General features: G+C 44.4%; 1 non-coding gene across 1 annotated transcript; it reads right to left on the bottom strand.

Annotated features, from left to right (window-relative positions):
• Positions 1–9,729: 9,729 nt before the first annotated feature.
• Positions 9,730–9,870, bottom strand: LOC140366407 (U4 spliceosomal RNA). Its single transcript, XR_011927957.1, has one exon. It is a non-coding gene; the product is annotated as a U4 spliceosomal RNA (small nuclear RNA).
• Between the last annotated feature and the right edge of the window lie 215 nt (positions 9,871–10,085).

Here is a 10,085-nt window from a genome sequence, read left to right as displayed (position 1 = left end):
GGGCAAGATGTGGCCATCGGCATGTTTTAATCCGGCCTCTTGAAAGATTTTAGTTTCTATTTTGTAGTCTGTAGCATCTGCCTGCACTTGTATCCTTAATAAAGATGACATGAAATTAATTAAATAATATTATCAATAGCCCATATTTGACAGAAAAGTTATATTTTATTTTATACTTAATATGTATATATAATTTTTTTTTTTCACACCAATGATCGCGGGCCGGCCCTCCGCTGCTTGCCTGGATTCTAATATGGCCCTCGGAGGAAAATAATTGCCCACCCCTGCTCTCCACGGACTTTATTATGAATTAAAGGAATTGTTGAGGATTTTTTGCCGATTTGAGAACTCAAGCAACTGTTTGCCCCTTTTTTAAATGCACATGTGCACACTCCTCCTCGTGCGGAAGCACGCAACAGCCTCGCTGCTACACATGCGTTTGTTTATTAGAGCGATGGATCGCATCATCTCTCGTCTCCACAGATTTCCGTCTCTTCTGAGCTCGAACACAGTCTTTCTCTGTCGTTATTTTGTTCTGTAACTGAAGGAACTAGCTAAACACACACCGGCATATCAACCACAAATGCGCAGCCAGGGAAACGTGCTGCTATCCTGGGAACAAGGCTGCAGGTGTGCAGTAGGACGCAGGGAATGATTGACATGTGGGAGAACTACTCGGCTGTCCACGCCACGAGGAAATGAGACTCAGATTGCTCTCCAAAAATCCTCTATTATTCCTTTAATGTTTTTTACAAATCGATGCTCTGATAGTTTGACTCATTAAGCTGTTCATTTTCACTTTATGCTTTTGAAACACCAAAAGGAGACTTGTTCACGCAACAGTTTAATGTCGAAGAGCGACCAGAGTTATCTGCACTCCTGCTTTAGAATAAAGGGCTATTTTAGTTTTAACTAAGAACTTTTTATCACAAACTTGCAGGAGCAGCATTATATGGAATCACCCCATCGGTCCCTGTCAGCAGAACACCAGCGCTCAATGGGAAAAATTCGGGACTGTGGAGAATTTTTGCTCTGCAGTACACATGGACTGGCCACTAGTGCCCACTGGCAATATCTCTATCCAGTTATGTTAATAGACCTGTCCAAACTCATGCAGCACTTCCACTGTGTCATCTATTTTTACTCCCATCACAAAGAGGAGCAAAATAACAATCCCTAACATCCACTAATTTCAGCATATTTACTTGTGTGTTTTGTAAAGTACCATGTGACACCATAACTGTCATATAAAGGTAAATGTGTTATCTCATTAGCCGTGTAAATGACCATAATATTCTGCTTGTTTTGTATCTGTCACATATATTTTCCTTTCCTCTCGTGTCGATTGTTTCTGCCTCTCATTTGTAAAAACCCACAGATGGGTTTAGAGAGCTTTATTGTAGCTGACCTCGATGACCCGTCTCTGTTTACCGCCGCTAATGCCCCGCTAACGTGGCTAACGATGTAAACAAGACTGCTCCTCATCGCCCGCCTCCGAGCAAATCCACCATTAAACATCAGCAAGAGGAATGGACATATAAAGCAGACGATTGCAAGAGCGTTTCATTTGGCTTATACTTCAGAACCAGGAAGGAACGAGCACTAAACCAGGTCTAAAACGGGACTAAACCGGGTCTAGAAAGATTAAGCCAGGTTTAAAGAAAGAGGTATTTTGTATGAACTAGAAATACAACTATAACCATGATATTGGCGTGTAAAATAACACATGCTTCTGAGCAGCCATGGGCCGCGCGGGCGCTGAATTTGTTTCAGTCAACATGAAGAAATTGCTGTGATTATCAGTATTATTATGATTATTATTACTGGAAACACTATAAATGTAAATCCTTTGAGAGGAAAATAGAATTAACCTGGTGTTGAGTAACGAGATTCCGAACGCAGTACCCTTGACGGCGGACACGTGGCCTTGGGTGTACTCTTTTCACGAGCAAATGCTGTTTATAGTTCTGTTCTGCGGTTGATGGTGTTATTCTTGAAATACTGTCCATGTAAATCCACAATGCATGGAAAGCTGAACCGAATCCCCCTGCAAAAACGCCAATGAACGATGCAACCAACATGTATTCAGAGACATATTTTCTGGCAAATACATGGTCCTGACTTACAGACTGATTCAGAAGCTGATTGTGCTCTTGATAACGTGAGAGAACTCATTCACACTGACAGCAACACGCCACGTTTACAAGAGTCCTAGTTCAATTTAAACAGATTTTTCAAAATGCATGTAAAGCCGTGAACTACAATTGCGGCGAATTATGATCATTAGAGTCAAATCTCACAGACGCCGTTAACACAAGTGTAAAAGTGTGTGTCGTGGTGTTCCTGCTGCATGTCCCGAGGAGACGAGGAGGGGCTTCAACTGCACCAGGGAAGAAACAGAGGGAAATAACAGACGTGTGTTTGGACGTGGACTCACTCGTTTCAGATCAGCAGAGGCGACAAACTACGACCCTTCAGTCCTTTAAGCTGCCGAAGAGTGCTCTGACAGGTTCTGGGGCAAAGTTGAATTAAGTTTGGTTGTTAAGCAGCAGTCTGAGCTCTCTGTGGGGGCCTCGGAGTGAAAAGTATGATTGGACTCGTGTTACGGCTCAATCAAAGCAGCGTACGAGTCTTACCCTCTCCCATCAGCGGCGATTGCCAACCACAGCTACATGCGGTGGATCCCAGTGCAGTCAGTCAGACCAGACTGTCCAAACTGGATGAAAGAGGCAGTGATACATCTGTACAAACTGTTTAAAGTCTTCTTCTGGCGCCAATGAATTGACAGATGTTGTCAGCGGTCTTTTTGTGAAGACCACAGGAGCCCAGCAGACTTCTCTGTCTGAGCTGAAGAGGAAGGCTGTGAGCATCCGGTCCAATGATGTTCCTCTCACCATGAGCTCTGTTACTTTGAAGTGAAGAGCGACAGATATAAGCATTCATTTATATCTGCGGCTATTTCCACCGCAAACGCTGAGTAGGGCTCTGCTTACTTTTGGATGAAGGTTTTGATCCACTTTGTTAACCCGTCCTATTGATGGTATCCGTGCAATGTGCTTTGTGTTACAGTTTTTAACGATTGAATAAACACTCAAATCTAAAGTTTAGCCCAATTATCAAAACCTTACAGTCAAGGAGCAAAACTCAGCCTCAGATTTGCACCACTGTAAACACAATAAGTCAGTTCACACTTTGTGCAAAGCAATACACACAGTGATTTACAACACTGAACACACTTGTATGTATTTAGACACAGAAGTTTATCAAGATGTCACTTCTTTGCAATTCTAAAGGACTGACTGTCAAATGACCACACCCATGTGCCAAATGACCACACCCATGTGCCAAATGACCACACCCATGTGCCAGCTCATTGAACACTGACATTAGGTGACCAAACACAAGATCGCTTAATTGTAGACACACCAATCAGATTTAAGCACTATAAAAATGCAGCATGTGAGTTCACCAAACTGAACCAAAATGGAAGGAAGAGGAAGAGTGAGGATGAGAAGGAGAAAGAGGAGGAGGAGAAGGAGAAGAAGGAGGCAGAGGTCGTGCTAGAGATCGAGGTCGAGGTAGTGGTAAAGGTAGAGGAAGACTTCAAGCAGGAGGAAGAGGGGGAGGAGTTTGGGAGGGTTCTTTTTTGTACTGGATAAAATGTAATGTTCATGAAAACTGGGAAATGTTTTCTTTTTCGCCATGTTGGCTTGAGTATATGGAAAAAAATAAATGACGTTGTCAACAGCATTAGTCTTGTGTCCTGTGTGTGTCTACAGTCATGCACACAAGTGTGTGTAGTGTTCACTGTGTGTATTGTTTTGCAAAAAGTGGAGCAGACATTGTGTTTCCAGTTGTGAAAATCCGAGCCATGTTTTGCAAATTCACGGTGTACTTCACCCATACGACTCTATGCACTTAGAAGCAGAATTAGCCGAAAGTGTTTAAGGTTTTCCACAGCAGTGTGTAACTGGTGTGTAACTGGTGTGTAACTGGTGTGTAACTGGTGCAAACATAGTTAAGTCATATGCAACGTGTGTGTTTCATATGGTAAGAAAATGTGGTTTTGATCAATTAGTGTAGAGTTTTTCATTTTAAGGTGTTTTGATAATTGGGTTTGTGGTTGTGCTAATTGTGTGTAGGGTTTTGCTAAATAAAACAAAACCATCAGAATTGTGTTTATTCAATCGTAAAAAACTGTAAATGTTTCTATGCGTCTGTCTTCTTGAAAAAGCATGATTGGTTCCTGCATGTTTGAGTTAATCCTGTATTGTCCTGCGACTGAGGCTCCAGTGCTCAGAAAGTGATTAAAGGAGGAATTATTGACTACAATTTAATCAAGGCTTTTAAAAAATGTTCTTATCCTGATGGGTGCGTATGGCCGGCTTCAAACCCTCACACCACGTTCAAAAATAAGGCGTTATGGCACCCCCAGTCCTCCTGATCATATGGCTCTATCTGGTCTTTTTTCCCTTCTTCCTTCTTCTATTGAGCTTGACTCTAAATTGTGATGCACAAACAGGTCAAACAAACAATTCTTCACAGTTATTCAAAAAAGTGTTAATACTTAATTGTATTTGTGTCCATTTTATGGCTTTGTCGATGAAATACATTGGCGAAAATTATGATCTAAAAGTATCTGACCCAAACTGCACTCAAAAGACTGATATACTATTCATACAGATAGTTGTATGTTACAGTTTTTTACTATTGAATAAACACAATTTTGATTGTTTTGTTTTAATTAGCAAAACCCTACACACAATAAGCACAACCACAAACCCAATTAGCAAAACACCTTGTAAAAACTATACACTAACTTATCAAAACCACATTTTTTACCATATGAAACACACACGTTGCATATGACTTAACTATGTTTGCACCAGTGACACACCAGTTACACACCAGTTACACACCAGTTACACACCAGTTACACACTGCTGTTGGAAACCTTAAACACTTTTGGCTAATTCTGCTTCTAAGTGCATTGAGTCGTATGGGTGAAGTACACAGTAAATTTGCAAAACATCGCTCAGATTTTCACAACTGGAAACACAATGTCTGCTCACACTTTGTGCAAAACAATACACACAGTGAACACTACACACACTTGTGTGCATGACTGTAGACACACACAGGACACAAGACTAATGCTGTTGACAACGTCATTTATTTTTTTCCATATACTCAAGCCAACATGGCGGAAAAAAAACATTTCCCAGTTTTCGTGAACATTACATTTTATCCAGTACAAAAAAGAACCCTCCCAAACTCCTCCCCCTCTTCCTCCTGATTGAAGTCTTCGTCTTCCTCTACCTTTACCCCTACCTCGACCTCTGGCCCGGCCTCTGCCTTCTTCTTCTCCTCCTCACTCTTCCTCTTCTTTCCATTTTGGTTGAGTTTGGTGAACTCACATGCTGCATTTTTATAGTGCTTAAATCTGATTGGTGTGTCTACAATTAAGCGATCTTGTGTTTGGTCACCTAATGGCAGTGTTCAATGGATTGGCACATGGGTGTGGTCATTTGACAGTCAGTGCTTTAGAATTGCAAAGAAGTGACATTTTGATAAACTTCTGTGTCTAAATACATACAAGTGTGTTCAGTGTTGTAAATCACTGTGTGTATTGTTTTGCACAAAGTGTGAACTGACTTAGTGTGTTTACAGTGGTGCAAATCTGAGGCCAAGTTTTGCTCCTTGACTGTAAGGTTTTGATAATTGGGCAAAACTTTACATTTTAGTGTTTATTCGTAAAAAACTGTAAACACAGGACCTCTTGTTCCCATAGTGACAGTCACACCCCTGGAATGATAAGCTAGAGAACTCATCCGATTTTTTGTCTCATAACTGAAAAAAGGATTAACATTTGAGCAAGTCGTCATCAGTTACTTCTGGTGTACTTCTTCTAGCACGTGCATACCAATGACTTTGATCTGAACTAGTTGTGTACAAAGTATGTAGCTCTATTTCTGGTGGAATGTCACGTGTTTTGACGAGCTTACCTTATACATGAAAATAAGCCTCCTCAGAGACTGTCAAAAATTGCCACAGTCGACTATATTTCAAGACGCCAAGGCGGGGTATTGGAAAAATGTAGATAGCAGACTTCAGAGACTGTTGACTGAAAGAGTAACAAAATGCATGGGTACAACTTAAATCTTTGCTTTTTGGTACGTCTTCACCAGGCGGGATAAATAATCAATTTTCAACCACTAACCTTGCCACCACAAATAAAACAATAGCTCCAAGCAGATTTGATCTTCTTGCAGTAAAGACAGCCAAATTGTTGGTAGTTTCATTTGTATAACAGTAAATATAGAAAGAATTGTCTTAATCACGTTTGGTGGGATTATTCATAGCTGGAAAGTGCAAGTCAGTGTGGTTGCATTGGAAAGAAAAAATTTCTGAGTGAAAACCCACAAAACAATGGGTCAGTAAGTACTAGGCATATAGAAAGGCCTCATCCGGAATTTGAACACGGGACCTCTAGCACCCTAAGCGAGAATCATACCCCTAGACCAACGAGCCACATTTTCATATATTTTGAGGCCTCAACTGACCTACAAAAGCATTTCAGATTCTATTAAAAGATATTTGGTATGAACAGCATCACCTTGATTGTTCTTGGGCTTGTCCGGGATTTGTGGATGCTGCAAACACAGCATCCACAGGCTCTCTTCCTCATCTCTGGTGACTTTAACCACGCTTCTCCCTCTTCTGTTCTACCAACATACACCCGGTATGTTACCTGCCCCACCAGAGAGAATAGAACATTGGACTTGTTTTTTGCCAACACCAAGGAGGCTTATTCTTCTTCCCCCCTCCCTCCCCTGGGCAGCTCGGACCACAACCTTGTACATCTGAGGCCTGTGTATGAACCCATCGTGCGCAGGCAGCCTGTGGTGTCCCGTGAGGTGAGGATGTGGTCTGCTGAGAGCGAGGAGGCTCTGAGGGACTGCTTCAGCACCACTGTCTGGACTGAGCTTTATGACCCACATGGGGAGGACATCAACACCATCACAGAGTGCATCACCGACTACATCAACTTCTGTTTTGAGAACATTGTTCCCTCCCGGACGGTGCGGTGTTTTCCAAACAACAAGCCATGGATTAACCGTGAACTGAAGGCTCTGCTGAAGGAGAAGAAGAGAGCCTTCAGGTCAGGGAGCTGAGGACTGTGCAGAAGGAGCTGAGGAGGAAGATCAGGCAGGCTGAGGCCGGCTACAAGAGGAGGATGGAGGAGCAGCTGCAGCAAAAGAACATTCAGGGAGTGTGGAGGAGCCTGAAAACCATCTCTGCCCAGACAGAGGGGGATCTACAGTGGGTGAATGATTTAAATGCTCACTTCTTGAGGTTTGATCAGTCACCCGCCCCTCCCCCTGCACAGCTGCATGCTCCCTCTTCCACAGCTGGACAATGCCCTGCATTTGTTCCTCTTCGCTTATCTGCACCGGACCATCAGCTCCCCACTTCGCCTGGACTCACCCATCCCCCCAGCACACGTTCCCCCTGCCAACCACTGACTGTCACAGCAGCACAGGTGAGGAGTGAGCTGAAGAGGATTAAAGTGAGGAGGGCAGCAGGACCTGATGGCATCAGCCCCAGGCTCCTTAAGTCCTGCGCAGATGAACTGTGTGGAGTTATGGAGCATGTCTTCAACATGAGCCTGAAGCTGAAGTTGGTACCACAGGTCTGGAAGACCTCCTGTCTGGTACCTGTGCCTAAGACACCGCGCCCCAAAGACCTCAACAGCTTCAGGCCAGTGGCTCTCACGTCCCACCTGATGAAGACACTGGAGTGGCTAGTCCTGGACCACCTCCGCTCCACCGTGAGCTCAGCCATGGACCGGCTGCAGTTTGCATATCGGTCTGGCATCGGAGTGGAGGACGCCGTCATCTCCCTGCTGCACCGCTCTCTCTCTCACCTGGAAAAGCCTGGCAGCTCTGTGAGGATTCTGTTCTTCGATCTTTCCAGCGCCTTCAACACCATCCAGCTGCTGCTTCTGAGGGACAAGCTGGAGACGGCTGGTGTGGAGTATGACCTGGCAGAGTGGATCCTGGACTACCTCACAGACCGACCCCAGTTTGTGAGAGCCCGGAACTGTGTGTCTGACACTCGGACCTGCAGTGTGGGGGCGCCCCAGGGCACTGTCCTCGCGCCCTTTCTCTTCACCCTTTATACTGCAGACTTCAGACATGACACGGACAGCTGTGTCCTGCAGAAGTTCGCTGACGACTCTGCCATCATCGGACTCATCACGGACGACGATGACGCGGAGTACAGAGGACTGGCGCAGGACTTTGTGGTCTGGTGTCAGAGGAACCACCTCCTCATCAACGCGGGGAAGACCAAGGAGATGGTGGTGGATTTCCGTGGACGCCACCCCACTGCCCCCTCGCCAGTGAACATCCAGGGACGGGACATTGAGAGAGTGGACTCATACAAGTACCTGGGTGTTCATCTGAACCACAAACTGGACTGTACTCATAACACAGACGCACTGTACAGGAAGAGCCAGAGTCGGCTCTACCTCCTGAGGAGACTCAGGTCTTTTGGAGTGACAGGGCCACTCCTGAAGACCTTCTACGACTCTGTGGTGGCATCGGCCCTCCTGTATGGTGTGGCCTGCTGGAGCAGCAGCATCACAGAGAGGGAGAGGAAGAGGCTGGACAGAGTCATCAAGAAGTCCAGCTCCGTCCTGGGCTGTGCTCTGGACTCGGTGCAGGAGGTGGGGGACAGAAGGGTCCTGGCTAGATTCACATCTATGCTGGACCATGAGTGTCACCCCCTGCAGGACACTCTCTCCGCTCTGGAGAGCAGCTTCAGTGAGAGACTGATCCACCCTCGCTGTGTGAAGGAAAGGTTCCGTAGGTCTTTCCTTCCTGCTGCTGTCAGACTTTATAACAAAAACTGTTAGTACTGAACACTCGCAATACTGACCTAACCTAATACTGATGTGCAATTCTGTCGTATGTGCAATTACTGTTGGAATTCATGTGCAATTACTGTGAAATTCATGTGCAATCTATGTGCTGTTGTGACACATATTCATGTGCAATTACTGTAGGGATCACATGCAATGGTATTTATTTATTTATTTGTCTATGGGAGTTTTTATTTATTTATAGGAGATCTTCTACTGAAAGTGTTTTTCAGACTTCCTATAAGTGATCTGTTCTTCTGTATCTGCCTCTGTATCTACCTGCGTTGCACCAATGAAATTTCCCCATGTGGGACAATAAAGGAATATCTTATCTTATCTTAGTAAGTACCAGCCATATAGAAAGGGCTCCTCCGGTATTTAAACCCGGGACCTCTCGCACCCAGGGCGACAATCATACCCCTAGACTAGCGAGACACTTTTCCCCTATGGCACAGTCCAGTCAAATACAGCCCATTGAAATCAATTTTACAACCTAGCCAACACTCACTGGTCGGTCTACGGCTCCTCCGACTTACCGAGATTTAAACACAGGACCTTCTTGTTCCCATAGTGACAGTCATACCCCTGGAATGATAAGCTAGAGAACTCATCCAATTTTTTGTCTCATAACTGAAAAAAGGATTAACATTTGAGCAAGTCGTCATCAGTTACTTCTGGTGTACTTCTTCTAGCACGTGCATACCAATGACTTTGATCTGAACTAGTTGTGTACAGAGTATGTAGCTCTATTTCTGGTGGAATGTCACGCAATTTGACGAGCTTACCTAATACATGAAAATAAGCCTCCTCAGAGACTGTCAAAAATTGCCACAGTCGACTATATTTCAAGTCGCCAAGGCGGGGTATTGGGTAAAGTTTTCAACTAGCAATAATCGCGCCTCGGATTGACCTCATAGGCTACAACACTGCCACTGCGCAAAGCTAACGTGTACTGTCAGAAAGAATGGCCAGGGCTTGGTTCTTGCCACTTCCTGGTCATGGTAGGTCATTGAGGGCAGAGCAAAACTTTGGCCAAGAAGGGAGCTTCTTTTCAAAAAACTGCCTGTAACACCTGAAAAAATGTAGATAGCAGACTTCAGAGACTGTTGACTGAAAGAGTAACAAAATGCATGGGTACAACTTAAATCTTTGCTTTTTG

The sequence above is a fragment of the Eucyclogobius newberryi genome, unplaced genomic scaffold, assembly GCF_026437365.1.
Source record: "Eucyclogobius newberryi isolate DKJ021-1_F unplaced genomic scaffold, fEucNew1.0.hap1 SCAF_19, whole genome shotgun sequence".
NCBI classification, from domain to species: Eukaryota; Metazoa; Chordata; class Actinopteri; order Gobiiformes; family Gobiidae; genus Eucyclogobius; species Eucyclogobius newberryi.
This window is presented reverse-complemented; position numbering and strand designations above follow the sequence as displayed.